Below are 15822 nucleotides of genomic sequence, written 5' to 3' on the forward strand. Positions count from 1 at the left end.
ATTTCCTATAGTAATCTGTACTTATTATTTCCTGGAAATAATGTATAGGTGCGCCACCAATATAATAGATCCAAGGAACTAGAGGGGAGGGGAACCCCGCCTAGAGGAAAGAACTTAGATTTGGAAACAATGGTGGAGTAAAGCCGAGGGGATCTGGTTATTAGCATAAAGTGGAGGGACGATGACACCTCTATAAGCATGAAACTGTATAAAAGGACTGAGACTGAGTCCGGCAGTTGGTCCATGGCCCAGCTTGTTACTTTGTAAATAAAGTCTATTTGAATTCACAAGTTCTGGTATCTGAGAAATATAATTGAGCAAATATTTCCACAACAAAAATGGCGAGCTTGCCAGGAGTGGCTACAAGGGACCAGCAAATGGTGGAGAACTCTATGACTGCAGACGGGTCTTTCTGGATGAATTGAGCAAACAGGTGGACACCTAGATGAGAGGTAAGCTGTTTTTATCTAACTAGACAAGTCAGTTAAGAACAAATTCTTATTTACAATGACGGCCTACTGGGGAACAGTGGGTTAACTGCCTTGTTCAGGGGCAGAACGACAGATTTTTGCCTTGTCAGCTCGGGGATTTGATATTATAACCTTTCAAATGATTAGTCCAATGCTCTAACCACTAGACTACCTGCCGCCCCAGTTCTTACTTATAGTTAATTTTTTTGTGATTCTTTTCGAGAGCCTGCCTAAGCAATAGAAACACCAAGTAGGTTTCTCAACATTTATTGAACTAAAGCTTTCGGGAGCTTCTGAATTCAATAAATGCATGAAAGAATAAACATAAAAAATGAAAAAGCTTTAAGGGTTGTAACAGTCTAAAATAAATATTAGTGTGGCCGCTGCAGATTGGGAGTGTGTGTTTCATCTGTTCTGGATGGTTCAGTTGAGTGGGGTTATTCACCTGTCTTGTTCAGGTGCTTCATCTGACCAGTCTGTTCAGTCTGTTTGAGTTAGGATTGTGTTGATTCAGTTGGGCCAAACTTGTCAGACTGAGTAAGGTGAGTCATTCAATTCATCCAGCTCGCTCATTCGCTCATCTGGGGCATTTATTCCATCTCATTCATCTGTCCTGTTGACTGTTCTGTTCCGTCCAGTTTGAAGTGACAACTGTCCATCTGCATGGTGGAATAGAATTAAATAAAAGACCTGTGGTTGCTGCCCTATAGTGTCTAGGAAATGTATCGATAGGGGACTGATCAGACAGGCAAAAATACATATGTTTACTGCCTATTGTGAAGATGAAGTGAATCAATTAGGGACTTCTCAGATAGGCAAAGATCCTGTTGTTACCGCTTGGCTGTGTTGAGGAAGTGAATCAGTAAAGGACTGCTCAGACAGGTAAAACCCTGTGGTTACCGCTTGGCTGTGTTGAGGAAGTGAATCAGTAAAGGACTGCTCAGACAGGTAAAACCCTGTGGTTACCGCTTGGCTGTGTTGAGGAAGTGAATCAGTAAAGGACTACTCAGACAGGTAAAACCCTGTGGTTACCGCTTGGCTGTGTTGAGGAAGTGAATCAGTAAAGGACTGCTCAGACAGGTAAAACCCTGTATAATACCGCTTTTCTCTGTGACCAGGAAGTGTATCAGAAAAAGGATGAATTTGCAGGTGGTTTAGGAAAGCGTAAGAGGTGTGTAAAAGTGAGTGTAAAAGTTATCTGCTGTTGGTGCTGAATGGGTTGCACACTTCTCCCGGACCGTCACTTGACTGTGACCTGGTAGGGAGGACGCACACAGTCCCACACTACTTCTCCCGGACCGTCACTGTACTGTGACCTGGTAGGGAGGACGCACCCAGTCCCACACTACTTCTCCCGGACCGTCACTTGACTGTGACCTGGTAGGGAGGACGCACCCAGTCCCACACTAAAGGAGGCAAGTGTGAATGGTACATGAATAACCATTGAAGTAATATAATACTAGAAGAACAGTCAGGATAAATTAAAAATACATGAACATTATTAAATTAAATGGTAATAAATATCATGACGATAAATACAGGCTGCAAATATGAGTAAAACAGCAGTATAAATTCTGGGCGCCAGGCGTCCCCCTATGTAAGAAATGTTGACACTAATAGAAATGTTTAGAAATGGGGAAAACGCAGCAGGAAAATGGGCACTAAATGGTCAGAGGAGGAACATTTGATGTCTCAGTATGTGAGGAAATGGAAACTCTAATAAAAACACATAAAACAAGTGACCCAGGAAAGAAAAGGATCAATAAAAGACGAGGTGTTAAACATGTTCAAAGCAGAAGGATTGTTGAAAAGTACAAAGAAAACTGGAGGAATGTTGAAGAAAGAATGAAAAGTCAGACAGGAAGAAGGTGGAATGGTTGGCAGAACCTCCACCCTGCACCAGTGGGTAAAACCCCCACCATGCACCAGTGGGTAAAACCCCCACCATGCACCAGTGGGTAAAACCCCCACCATACACCAGTGGGTAAAACCTCCACCATGCACCAGTGGGTAAAACCCCCACCATACACCAGTGGGTAAAACCTCCACCATGCACCAGTGGGTAAAACCAGTAGGTAAAACCTTCACCATACACCAGTGGGTAAAACCAGTAGGTAAAACCTCCACCATACACCAGTGGGTAAAACCTCCACCATGCACCAGTAGGTAAAACCCCCACCATGCACCAGTGGGTAAAACCAGTAGGTAAAACCTTCACCATACACCAGTGGGTAAAACCAGTAGGTAAAACCTCCACCATACACCAGTGGGTAAAACCTCCACCATACACCAGTGGGTAAAACCAGTAGGTAAAACCTCCACCATGCACCAGTGGGTAAAACCTCCACCATACACCAGTGGGTAAAACCTCCACCATACACCAGTAGAACCTCCACCATACACCAGTAGAACCTCCACCATACACCAGTATGTAAAACCAGTAGGTAAAACCTCCACCATACACCAGTAGAACCTCCACCATACACCAGTAGAACCTCCTCCACCAGGTAAAACCAGTAGGTAAAACCTCCACCATGCACCAGTAGGTAAAACCTCCACCATACACCAGTAGGTAAAACCAGTAGGTAAAACCCCCACCATGCACCAGTAGGTAAAACCTCCACCCTGCACCAGTAGGTAAAACCTCCACCATGCACCAGTGGGAAAAACCTCCACCATGCACCAGTGGGTAAAACCTCCACCATACACCAGTGGGTAAAACCTCCACCATACACCAGTGGGTAAAACCTCCACCAGTGGGTAAAACCTCCACCATGCACCAGTAGGTAAAACCTCCACCATACACCAGTAGGTAAAACCTCCACCATGCACCAGTAGATAAAACCTCCACCATACACCAGTAGGTAAAACCTCCACCATACACCAGTGGGTAAAACCTCCACCATACACCAGTGGATAAAACCTCCACCATGCACCAGTAGGTAAAACCTCCACCATACACCAGTAGGTAAAACCTCCACCATACACCAGTAGGTAAAACCAGTAGGTAAAACCTCCACCATGCACCAGTTGGTAACACCAGTGGGTAAAACCTACACCATGCACCAGTTGGTAAAACCAGTAGGTAAAACCTTCACCATACACCAGTGGGTAAAACCTCCACCATACACCAGTGGATAAAACCTCCGCCATACACCAGTAGGTAAAACCTCCACCATACACCAGTAGGTAAAACCTCCACCATACACCAGTAGGTAAAACCTCCACCATACACCAGTAGGTAAAACCTCCACCATACACCAGTAGGTAAAACCTCCACCATACACCAGTGGATAAAACCTCCACCTTACACCAGTAGGTAAAAGCTCCACCATGCACCAGTAGGTAAAACCTCCACCATACACCAGTAGGTAAAACCTCCACCATACACCAGTGGATAAAACCTCCACCATACACCAGTAGGTAAAACCTCCACCATGCACCAGTAGGTAAAACCTCCACCATACACCAGTAGGTAAAACCTCCACCATACACCAGTGGGTAAAACCTCCACCATACACCAGTGGGTAAAACCTCCACCATACACCAGTGGGTAAAACCTCCACCATGCACCAGTAGGTAAAACCTCCACCATACACCAGTAGGTAAAACCTCCACCATACACCAGTAGGTAAAACCTCCACCATGCACCAGTAGGTAAAACCAGTAGGTAAAACCTCCACCATACACCAGTGGGTAAAACCTACACCATGCACCAGTTGGTAAAACCAGTAGGTAAAACCTCCACCATACACCAGTGGGTAAAACCTCCACCATACACCAGTGGGTAAAACCTCCGCCATACACCAGTGGGTAAAACCTCCGCCATACACCAGTAGGTAAAACCTCCACCATACACCAGTAGGTAAAACCTCCACCATACACCAGTAGGTAAAACCTCCACCATACACCAGTAGGTAAAACCTCCACCATACACCAGTAGGTAAAACCTCCACCATACACCAGTAGGTAAAACCTCCACCATACACCAGTAGGTAAAACCTCCACCATACACCAGTAGGTAAAACCTCCACCATACACCAGTAGGTAAAACCTCCACCATACACCAGTAGGTAAAACCTCCACCATGCACCAGTAGGTAAAACCTCCACCATGCACCAGTAGGTAAAACCTCCACCATGCACCAGTAGGTAAAACCTCCACCATGCACCAGTAGGTAAAACCTCCACCATGCACCAGTGGATAAAACCTCCACCATACACCAGTAGGTAAAACCTCCACCATGCACCAGTAGGTAAAACCTCCACCATGCACCAGTAGGTAAAACCTCCACCATGCACCAGTAGGTAAAACCTCCACCATGCACCAGTGGATAAAACCTCCACCATGCACCAGTGGATAAAACCTCCACCATACACCAGTAGGTAAAACCTCCACCATACACCAGTAGGTAAAACCTCCACCATACACCAGTAGGTAAAACCTCCACCATACACCAGTAGGTAAAACCTCCACCATACACCAGTAGGTAAAACCTCCACCATACACCAGTGTGTAAAACCTCCACCATACACCAGTAGGTAAAACCTCCACCATACACCAGTAGGTAAAACCTCCACCATACACCAGTGTGTAAAACCTCCACCATACACCAGTAGGTAAAACCTCCACCATACACCAGTAGGTAAAACCTCCACCATACACCAGTGGGTAAAACCTCCACCATACACCAGTGTGTAAAACCTCCACCATACACCAGTGTGTAAAACCTCCACCATACACCAGTAGGTAAAACCAGTGGGTAAAACCCCCACCATACACCAGTAGGTAAAACCCCCACCATGCACCAGTAGGCAAAAACCCCACCATACACCAGTGTGTAAAACCTCCACCATACACCAGTAGGTAAAACCAGTGGGTAAAACCCCCACCATGCACCAGTGGGTAAAACCCCCACCATGCACCAGTGGGTAAAACCCCCACCATGCACCAGTTGGTAAAACGCCCTGGTGTCCAGAGTGGTGGAAATAAAGAGAGAAACAAAGGTGGAAGATGAGAAGGAGACTCCCTCTGTGGCCTCTCTTAAAAATTAATAATAGTGATATTTAAGGTGCAATACTGGAATAAGACATTAAGTCATCCATATTCTCCAGTAATACATTTATAGTTTAGGTTCTAATAAAAGGTATTAAGTGTTGTGACCAATGAATTATTATCCGGGGAAGTGGGTAGCGCTGCCTTGGAAAATAGTTAATAGAAGGTGTGTATTATTTAAAGAAGGGAAAGGTTTGGGAACAATAACGACCCCGTTTCTCCCTGTCAGATGGAGGATTTTAATAAAGCCACGGAGTCGCTGAAAGAAGCACGAGATCTTTCTACCGATTCTTCTGGAATTTGGGGAATTAATAGATTAAGTCAGCTACAAAAAGACTGGGTATGTGAGGACATTGATATAATTAATAGATGTACTGAGCTACAAAAAGACTGGGTATGTGAGGACCTTGATATAATTAATAGATGTACTTAGCTACATTGATCATGGGCCTCTTGGCTGCATCTCTGATCAGTCTTCTCCTCGTATGAGCTGAAAGTTTAGAGGGACGGCCAGGTCTTGGTAGATTTGCAGTGGTCTGATACTCCTTCCATTTCAATATTATCGCTTGCACAGTGCTCCTTGGGATGTTTAAAGCTTGGGAAATCTTTTTGTATCCAAATCCGGCTTTAAACTTCTTCACAACAGTATCTCGGACCTGCCTGGTGTGTTCCTTGTTCTTCATGATGCTCTCTGCGCTTTTAACGGACCTCTGAGACTATCACAGTGCAGGTGCATTTATACGGAGACTTGATTACACACAGGTGGATTGTATTTATCATCATTAGTCATTTAGGTCAACATTGGATCATTCAGAGATCCTCACTGAACTTCTGGAGAGAGTTTGCTACACTGAAAGTAAAGGGGCTGAATAATTTTGCACGCCCAATTTTTCAGTTTTTGATTTGTTAAAAAAGTTTGAAATATCCAATAAATGTCATTCCACTTCATGATTGTGTCCCACTTGGTTTATAATTAATACATTTAATGATGAGAGTAAAGACAGTGGATTTACAATTATCAAGTTTGGTTTATAATTAATACATTTTGGCTTGCTGATTAATACGTAACATAGTGAATGCTAACGAAATGTACAATTTATTTTCCAGAAAAGGGGGTTTCATTATCTCTCATTGGAAGGTCCCCAGAGACTGTGGTGTCGGGGAGAGCAGGATAAAAGGGGGTTTCATTATCTCTCATTGGAAGGTCCCCAGAGACTGTGGTGTCGGGGAGAGCAGGATAAAAGGGGGTTTCATTATCTCTCATTGGAAGGTCCCCAGAGACTGTGGTGTCGGGGAGAGCAGGATAAAAGGGGGTTTCATTATCTCTCATTGGAAGGTCCCCAGAGACTGTGGTGTCGGGGAGAGCAGGATAAAAGTATCTGGATTAGGCCATAAACAGACTTCCAGATAAGTGAGGCCTTGTTCAGTTGTGTTTTTGACCTACGGTTCACCAGCACACACACACAATTTACTGGTTACGAATATGCATTAGTGGGGTTGATAGTGTGGGAATTATTTTGGATGGTGTCTTTTCAATTCAGTTGTAAATTGGGTTTGCAGAAGGATGGAAATGTTTGGAAGGTTTTGAAATGGTTTGTGAAGGACAGGGAAAGAAAAGGGAGAGGAAATATTTAATGGTGTCAAATGCCCTGTATCCTGACTTTCTGGTGAGACCAGAACAATCTCACTAGAAATGATAGAAACAGGTAGGATTTAATTATAAAATGAATGAGAAACACCAGTTTCTACTCTATTTAATGCAATCGCTTTGTCACATTTCTTTTTAATGTTACAGAAATCTGAGACAGCGCTCAGACGTAAGCAATATTTCTCCGCTGTGTTGGAGTCGACAGAAACATAAAATTACAACATAAAAATTCCCTTACCTTTGATGGTCTTCGATCAGAATGTAGTGGAAGGAGTCATACTTACCCAAAACAGCGTTTTGTTTCAAGTTGTGTGTCTTTGTGTTAGCAAATGCGACAAGTTCCAGCTGAAATGCATCCAAAATTACTTCTGGTCTCGAGGGGTTGCGCATCAAAACTTCAAAATTACACATTATATGTCGACTAAACTGGTCAGACTAAGTGCAGAATCAAGCTTTAGGATGCTATTAACGTACAAAACAATTCTCTCCTCGCTAGCGTCCCACCTTGCCAAAAATAAATGCAAATGCGCTACGCCAAATGCTAATAGCACTCGTTAAAACTCAAACGTTCATTAAAACACACATGCAGGGTACTCAATTCAAGCGACACTCGTTGTGAATCGAGCCAACAAGTCAGATTTTTAAAATGCTTTTCGGCGAAAGCATGAGAAGCTATTATCTGATAGCATGCAACACCCCGAAATACCTGAAGGGGACGTAAAACAAAAGAAATAGCGTAGCCGGCACTACACAAAACGCAGAAATAAAATATAAAACATTCATTACCTTTGACAAGCTTCTTTGTTGGCACTCCTATATGTCCCATAAACATCACAATTGGGTCTTTTTTTCGATTAAATCGGTCCTTGTATACCCAAAATGTCCATTTATGAAGACTGTGTAATCCAGGAAAAAACACTTTTTCTAAACGCATCGTTATTTTTTTAAATTAAAAAAGTTGCCTATAAGCTTTGACAAAACGCTTCAAACTACTTTTGTAATCCAACTTTAGGTATTAGTAAACGTTAATACGCGATCGAATTCATCACGGGGCGATCTGTATTCAATAGCATTAAGTCTTCAGACGATGGTCGATATTCTCTCTACCAAAACTTCCTTTGTGATGCAGTGATGACAGGAAGTGCCTCTTCTTCGTTGAACCAAGGAATAACATCACACCAATTGCCAAGACTGGAGACATCGTGTGGAAGCTGTAGGAATTGTCAACTGGGAGCTATCTATTTCCCTATGTTGCCATAGACAATACAGGCAACTGGCGCATTGATATTTTTTTCTTTTGGGTTTTCAGTTTTCCCCGAGACACACGTTCTGTTATACTCACAGCCGTGGTTTAACCAGTTTTAGAAACTTCAGAGTGTTTTCTATCCACATATACTAATCATATGCATATACTATATTCCTGGCATGAGTAGCAGGACGTTGAAATGTTGCACGATTTTTTACAAAATGTTGAAAAAAGTAGCCCTAGCTCTAACAGGTTTTAACGTACAAAAACAATTCTCAAATCGACCAGACAAACTGTATTCTTCTCGTGCAAGATGGAACAAAGGGCTCTCTGTGCGCAACGCGCGCCTGAAAGTTCATGTATTTTCTCACGACACCCAGTATTTTGCCTGCCAAAGGGTCAAAGCTCGCGGGATTTGCACAATTAAACGCTCTACTGATAGAAGACATCTCGCGGAAGACATAGAAACTGATCCCAGATCCATAGCTGGTTGGGAAGTGTGGGGGCGATGACATCAAAGTTGGCCCAACTTTTCTGATGAGAAAAATAGTTTGGGAGATTGGCTGGGAGATTGGCTGCCCTGTGAGTTCTGCTATACTTAGAGACATAATTCAAACGGTTTTAGAAGCTTTAGAGTGTTTTCTATTCAATAATTATTATTATATGCATATATTAGCAATTTTGGACAGATTTCTTTCCAGTTTACTATGAGCACGCAATTCATCCAAAGGGGGCAGTATTGTCCTGAGCCTTAACAGGTGTTAACCATTGCTTTATGAGATAAGTAGAAATGATTGAAATTAGTTTATTTTTGATTTAATGTTTTTGAATAATGTTGGAGACTGGAACACATAGGGTTTTACTGCCCCCTGCTGGAGACTGGAACACACTGCAGTCCCTTTCAGGTCCATGGGGTTTTACTGCCCCCTGCTGGAGACTGGAGCACACTGCAGTCCCTTTCAGGTCCATGGGGGTTTACTGCCCCCTGCTGGAGACTGGAGCACACTGCAGTCCCTTTCAGGTCCATAGGGTTTTACTGCCCCCTGCTGGAGACTGGAGCACACTGCAGTCCCTTTCAGGTCCATTGGGTTTTACTGCCCCCTGCTGGAGACTGGAGCACACTGCAGTCCCTTTCAGGTCCATAGGGTTTTACTGCCCCCTGCTGGAGACTGGAGCACACTGCAGTCCCTTTCAGGTCCATAGGGTTTTACTGCCCCCTGCTGGAGACAGGAGCACACTGCAGTCCCTGGCTTTCTTTGTGCAGCTTGAGGATGAGGTCCTCATCACCTGTTGTGACGGATCCAACAAATATCCCCAGGTGAAGGCAGGGTCCCATCTCATCCAACACATCATTGACTCTTATAGGAAGGAGCATTACCCATGTTAAACTATGGAATGAACTGTACATTTTATGGTGAATTTTAATACAGAAACTTTAATACAATAATTCCTTGAATGTAATTAGTTTGTGTTTTGTAATGATGTTATTGAAACAGAATAAGTCAGTAATGAGGGAATAAATAAGTCCAGTACAACCATTACCTCTCTCCTCTTTCACATCCCTCTATCATCACTCCATGGGGGAGTACAACCATTACCTCTCTCCTCTTTCACATCCCTCTATCATCACTCCATGGGGGAGTACAACCATTACCTCTCTCCTCTTTCACATCCCTCTATCATCACTCCATGGGGGAGTACAACCATTACCTCTCTCCTCTTTCACATCCCTCTATCATCACTCCATGGGGGAGTACAACCATTACCTCTCTCCTCTTTCACATCCTCTTCACATCCCTCTATCACATCCCTCTATCATCACTCCATGGGGAGTACAACCATTACCTCTCTCCTCTTTACAACATCACTCCATTACCTCTCTCCTCTTTCACATCCCTCTATCATCACTCCATGGGGAGTACAAACATTACCTCTCTCCTTTCACATCCCTCTATCATCACTCCATGGGGGAGACAACCATTACCTCTCTCCTCTTTCATCTGGCACTGCTGTAACAACACAGCACCTAAACCTGCTTTAGAGGCATCTGGACACCACCTGGTATCATACTGCTGTAACAACACAGCACCTAAACCTGCATTAGAGGCATCTGGACACCACCTGGTATCATACTGCTGTAACAACACAGCACCTAAACCTGCTTTAGAGGCATCTGGACACCACCTGGTATCATACTGCTGTAACAACACAGCACCTAAACCTGCTTTAGAGGCATCTGGACACCACCTGGTATCATACTGCTGTAACAACACAGCACCTAAACCTGCTTTAGAGGCATCTGGACACCACCTGGTATCATACTGCTGTAACAACACAGCACCTAAACCTGCTTTAGAGGCATCTGGACACCACCTGGTATCATACTGCTGTAACAACACAGCACCTAAACCTGCTTTAGAGGCATCTGGACACCATGTATCATACCTGAACAACACAGCATAAACCTGCTTTAGAGGCATCTGGACACCACCTGTATCATACCTGTAACAACACAGCATAAACCTGCTTTAGGGGCATCTGGACACCATGGTATCATACTGAATGTAACAACACAGCACCTAAACCTGCTTTAGAGGCATCTGGACACCACCTAGTATCATACTGCTGTACACAGTAAATAGTGATGCACCTGACACCACCTAGTATCATACTGTGTAACAACACAGCACCTAAACCTGAAGAGGTGGACACCACCTGGTATCATACTGCTGTGATGCTTTAGGCATCTGGACACCACCTAGTATCATAGTAACAACACAGCACCTAAACCTGCTTTAGGCATCTGGACACCACCTGGTATCATACTGCTGTGATAAACCTGCTTTAGGCATCTACAGTATCATAGTGACCTACCTGCTTTAGAGTACACCACCTGGTATCATAGCTGATGTAAACCTGCTTTAGAGGCATCTGGACACCAGTATATAGTGCTGTAACAACACTGAACCTAAAGCTTTAGAGGCATCTACACCACCTGGTATATAGTGATGCACCTAAACCCTTTAGAATCTGGACACCAGTATCATAGTGTAACAACACAGCACCTAAACCTGAATAGAGGCATCTGGACACCACCTGGTATATAGTGATGTAAACCTGAATAGTACACCAGTATATAGTGATGTACCTGAATAGTATACAGTATATAGTGATGTACCTGAATAGTATAAAGCATATAGTGATGTACCTGAATATATACAGTATACACAGTAAACCTGTACCTGAATAGTATATAGTATATAGTGCATAAACCTGAATAGCATCTACACCACCTGGTATATAGTGATGTACCTGAATAGCACCTATACAGTATATAGTGATCTACCTGAATAGTATACTGCTGTAACAACACAGCACCTAAAGTGACACCACCTGTACCTGAATAGTATACCAGTATCATAGTGCTGTACCTGAATAGTATATACTGCTGTATATAGTGATGTATGAATAGTATATAGTATATAGTGATGTACCTGAATAGTATACAGTATATAGTGATGTACCTGAATAGTATACAGTATATAGTGATGTACCTGAATAGTATATAGTGATGTACCTGAATAGTATATAGTATATAGTGATGTACCTGAATAGTATACAGTATATAGTGATGTACCTGAATAGTATACAGTATATAGTGATGTACCTGAATAGTATACAGTATATAGTGATGTACCTATACAGTAATAGTGATGTACCTGAATAGTATAGTATATAGTGATGTACCTGAATAGTATATAGTATATAGTGATGTACCTGAATAGTATATAGTATATAGTGATGTACCTGAATAGTATATAGTGATGTACCTGAATAGTATACAGTATCTAGTAGTACACAGTATATATCATTCCTGTCCTCACCATTTCCTCCACTGTGTCTCCTGCTGGTCAGTGTATCATTCCTGTCCCTCAATATTTCCTCCACTGTCCTCTCCTGCTGGTCAGTAGAACATTCCACCACCATAGTTGTACCTGAATCCACTGTCAGTATTCTGATGTACCTGAGTACAGTCATATCAATACAGGTACCACCATGGTGATCTACTGGATGTACCTGAATAGTATACAGTATATAGTGTACCTGAATAGGGTACCTGAATAGTATTATGTCAGTAGTACTACCTGGAACATGTTGACATGCATTACAATATGATTTACCTGAATAGGTGAAGTATATAGCCATGTACTCACCGCTTTTCTTAGTGAAATGTTCTCATGATGGAATTTGCCAGTTGATCTTTTCAATGGGGTGAACTGTAATGTGTATCATTCCTGTCCTCTGTCATGGTCAGACCTCTGGTTGACCACATGATCAACCATTTCCTCCATGGACCGGACTTCATTCAGATACAACTGTTCCCTTCCTCCCTGTCCTCCCTGCTCTCTGTATCATGTCCACCCTCTCTGAGGGCTCATGTCCCTCACCATTTCCTCCACTGAGCTGGCATTCATGTTGTTGAAGCACGCTGTAAACTTAACCACCACCATGGGGTCTGGTCTATCTGAAGAACAGGTACTGTATGTAGAACCATAGGAACAATCCTGGAACATGTTGACATGCATTACAATATGTATGTAAATGTAAAGGTGAACTATGCTGACTACCGGTTCTTATGTGAAATGTTCTCATGATGGAAAGACCAGTTGACTATCAGATTGGGGTGAACAAAGTGACCATTTAGAATGAGACCCAGTTCAATGAGAGGAAGTCATTAACAGAACTGGGGGATGACAGACAGGAAGTGAGGGGGTGGAGATCTAATATATTTTTGAGCCAAACACTAAAGCATGATATTGTAATAAATGTAGCACCCTATTCCCTCACAAATGTAAAACACTACTTTAGACATGGTCAGAAGGGAGTTTACGTAGGGAATAGGAACCAGAACAGAGACAGTAATTTAAATCCATGAAGGGAACTGGGACAGTTCCACTTAGAAAGAGACAGATAATTCCCCTGAACACACCTCATCTGTTCTGAGCCCTCACCTGAAACCCTCTTCCTCTCCTCCCTCTTCAGCCACATCAGCCACACCACTAGCTCACCTCCACACAATACATTTACAAGTTAAAGACACACCTTGGAATAAATAACAAAGGAAAACTATTACTAGATGAAGTTGAGTGTTTTTTATTATTTCCCATCACCATAAATCATATTTAATCACTGAACAGTAGCAGACCTAACTTCATCTGTTCCTGACTCTGGATAGTGGATTAAAAAGACCATCAATCTCCAATGATATTAAAGTACTATTCTGAACATTACTGATATACTGAGTGGCAAGTCAAGATATCTGCTGGTTTTATTGTTTGGTCAACAGCACCACCTGCTGGACAGGTTTAATGTTGCTGGACTGAGCAGTATGGGAGGATGAAAGATGACACATTTAGGGCCGGTTTCCTGGACATCTACATTGAACATACTGTTTAGTCCAGGACTAGGATTCATCTGTGTCTGGGAAACCAGACCATATAGTTTAGTAGAAAGGAAGTGATACCAGCTTGTAGTGGGCTGACTAGTCCTGAATTGTCCTTTAGTTCCTGGACCATTTTCCATGCAGCTCCAGGTGACAGAGAACACATCAATTAGGACCGAGCCAACAAGCTGATCAATGATACTGAGGAGAATTACATAGAGACAGAGAACCAACTGAGAAAACATATCAATGGTTCTGAATGACAACCAATATACATCAACACCAGACATCATGATTCATGGAAATGTACAGGATTAAAACATTGGATTGAATTTTAATTAATAACAAATCAGTTTACAGTTTAACCAGCTCAGCAGAACCATTATAATAATAGAGCCTAAACCCAGGATAGAGGGGCTGAGTGAATGTGGTCTGGACTCTGTGGAGGAGGGTCATTGTGTCAGAGACACTGTAGAAGGACAGAGTACCTGCCTTGTGATCCAGGTACACTCCTACTCTGGAGGACTGAGGGCCTGATACTTTAGTCTCAACATTATTGTGTCTGAAACAATAACCACCACTATCGTAATATAAACTCCAGGACTTGTTATTGAGTCCAAATGCACCATCATTACCCTTCTCTGTTCTGCTGATGTCTTTATATGAGACTGCTGTATCAACACCACCAGTCCTCTCCACCTCCCAGTAACAGCGTCCAGACAGACCCTCTCTACACAGAACCTGCCACCAGTTGGTGAATCTGTCTGGATGGTCAGGATATGGTTGGACTTGGTCTGTATAGGTCACCTTTCTGTTCCCTTCAGACAGAGAGAGGAGTGTGTGTGCTGTGTTTGGGTCCAGTGTGAGCTGACAGGAATCTGGGAGAAGAGCAGAGACCAACGAGGGGAGTCAGAACAATAAGTTAAGTCAGATACTGTATCTCCCCTGTCTTTGATTAGAGCACAGCAGAGATCAAATCAGAGAAATATGAGGAGTCAGATAGAGACCCAGTCTTTGATTAGATCTACTATTGCTATATATTTCTAGAGGGATTGTTAGGAGTGTCAGTAAAAAGAGACTGTTAGTTACTTCACAATAAAGAGACTCACATTGTAACAACTGTTCTCTGGTCTTGGGCTCTGGAGGCAGTACAACATCCACTATATTCACTACAGACACACAAACACATTGACAGAGAGAGGGAATGTTATCATCAGACCATATTCCACATGTATATGACTAGTAGGGAACTTTCAATGGTCTAAAGTTGATGTTCTTATTGTTTTCAACACACCTGTAGTGGAGATCTTGGTCCATTCTCCTTTAAGGAAGTCTTCTAGTTTCTCTCTCAGTTCAGACACAGTCTGACTCACATCTCCAAAGGACTGAAGAGGACGGACAACGATGCTGGGTAAGTCTGAAGATACACTGATACTGGAGAGAGACTGATACCTCTGGAGAGAGAGAGAGAGAGAGAGACTGATAGAGAGAGAGAGAGAGACTGATACCTCTGGAGAGAGAGAGAGAGAGAGACTGATACCTCTGGAGAGAGAGAGAGAGAGACTGATAGAGAGAGAGAGAGAGAGAGAGAGAGACTGAGAGAGAGAGACTGATACCTCTGGAGAGAGAGAGAGAGAGAGAGAGACTGACAACGGACAGAGAGAGAGAGAGACTGGACCTCGGAGAGAGAGAGAGAGAGACTGATAACTCTGAGAGAGAGAGAGAGAGAGAGAGAGAGAGAGAGAGAGAGGACCTCTGGAGAGAGAGAGAGAGAGAGAGACGGACAGACCTCTGGAGAGAGAGAGAGAGAGAGAGACAGAGAGAGAGAGGGACGGAGAGAGAGAGAGAGAGGACGGACAGGACAGAGAGAGAGAGAGGGACGGACAGAGAGAGAGAGGGGACGGACAGAGACAGAGAGAGGGACGGACAGAGAGAGAGACAGAGAGGGACGGACAGACAG

At 43.2% G+C, this 15822-nt stretch overlaps 1 long non-coding RNA gene across 1 annotated transcript; it reads right to left on the reverse strand.

Annotated features, from left to right (window-relative positions):
• Window positions 1-14176: 14176 nt before the first annotated feature.
• Window positions 14177-15331, reverse strand: LOC135530996 (uncharacterized). Its single transcript, XR_010453932.1, has 3 exons — window positions 15157-15331; window positions 14972-15031; window positions 14177-14740 (listed from the first exon to the last, which is right to left on the reverse strand). It is a non-coding gene; the product is annotated as an uncharacterized LOC135530996 (long non-coding RNA).
• Window positions 15332-15822: the final 491 nt, after the last annotated feature.

Source organism: Oncorhynchus masou, unplaced genomic scaffold, assembly GCF_036934945.1.
Source record: "Oncorhynchus masou masou isolate Uvic2021 unplaced genomic scaffold, UVic_Omas_1.1 unplaced_scaffold_1479, whole genome shotgun sequence".
Lineage (NCBI taxonomy): Eukaryota > Metazoa > Chordata > Actinopteri > Salmoniformes > Salmonidae > Oncorhynchus > Oncorhynchus masou.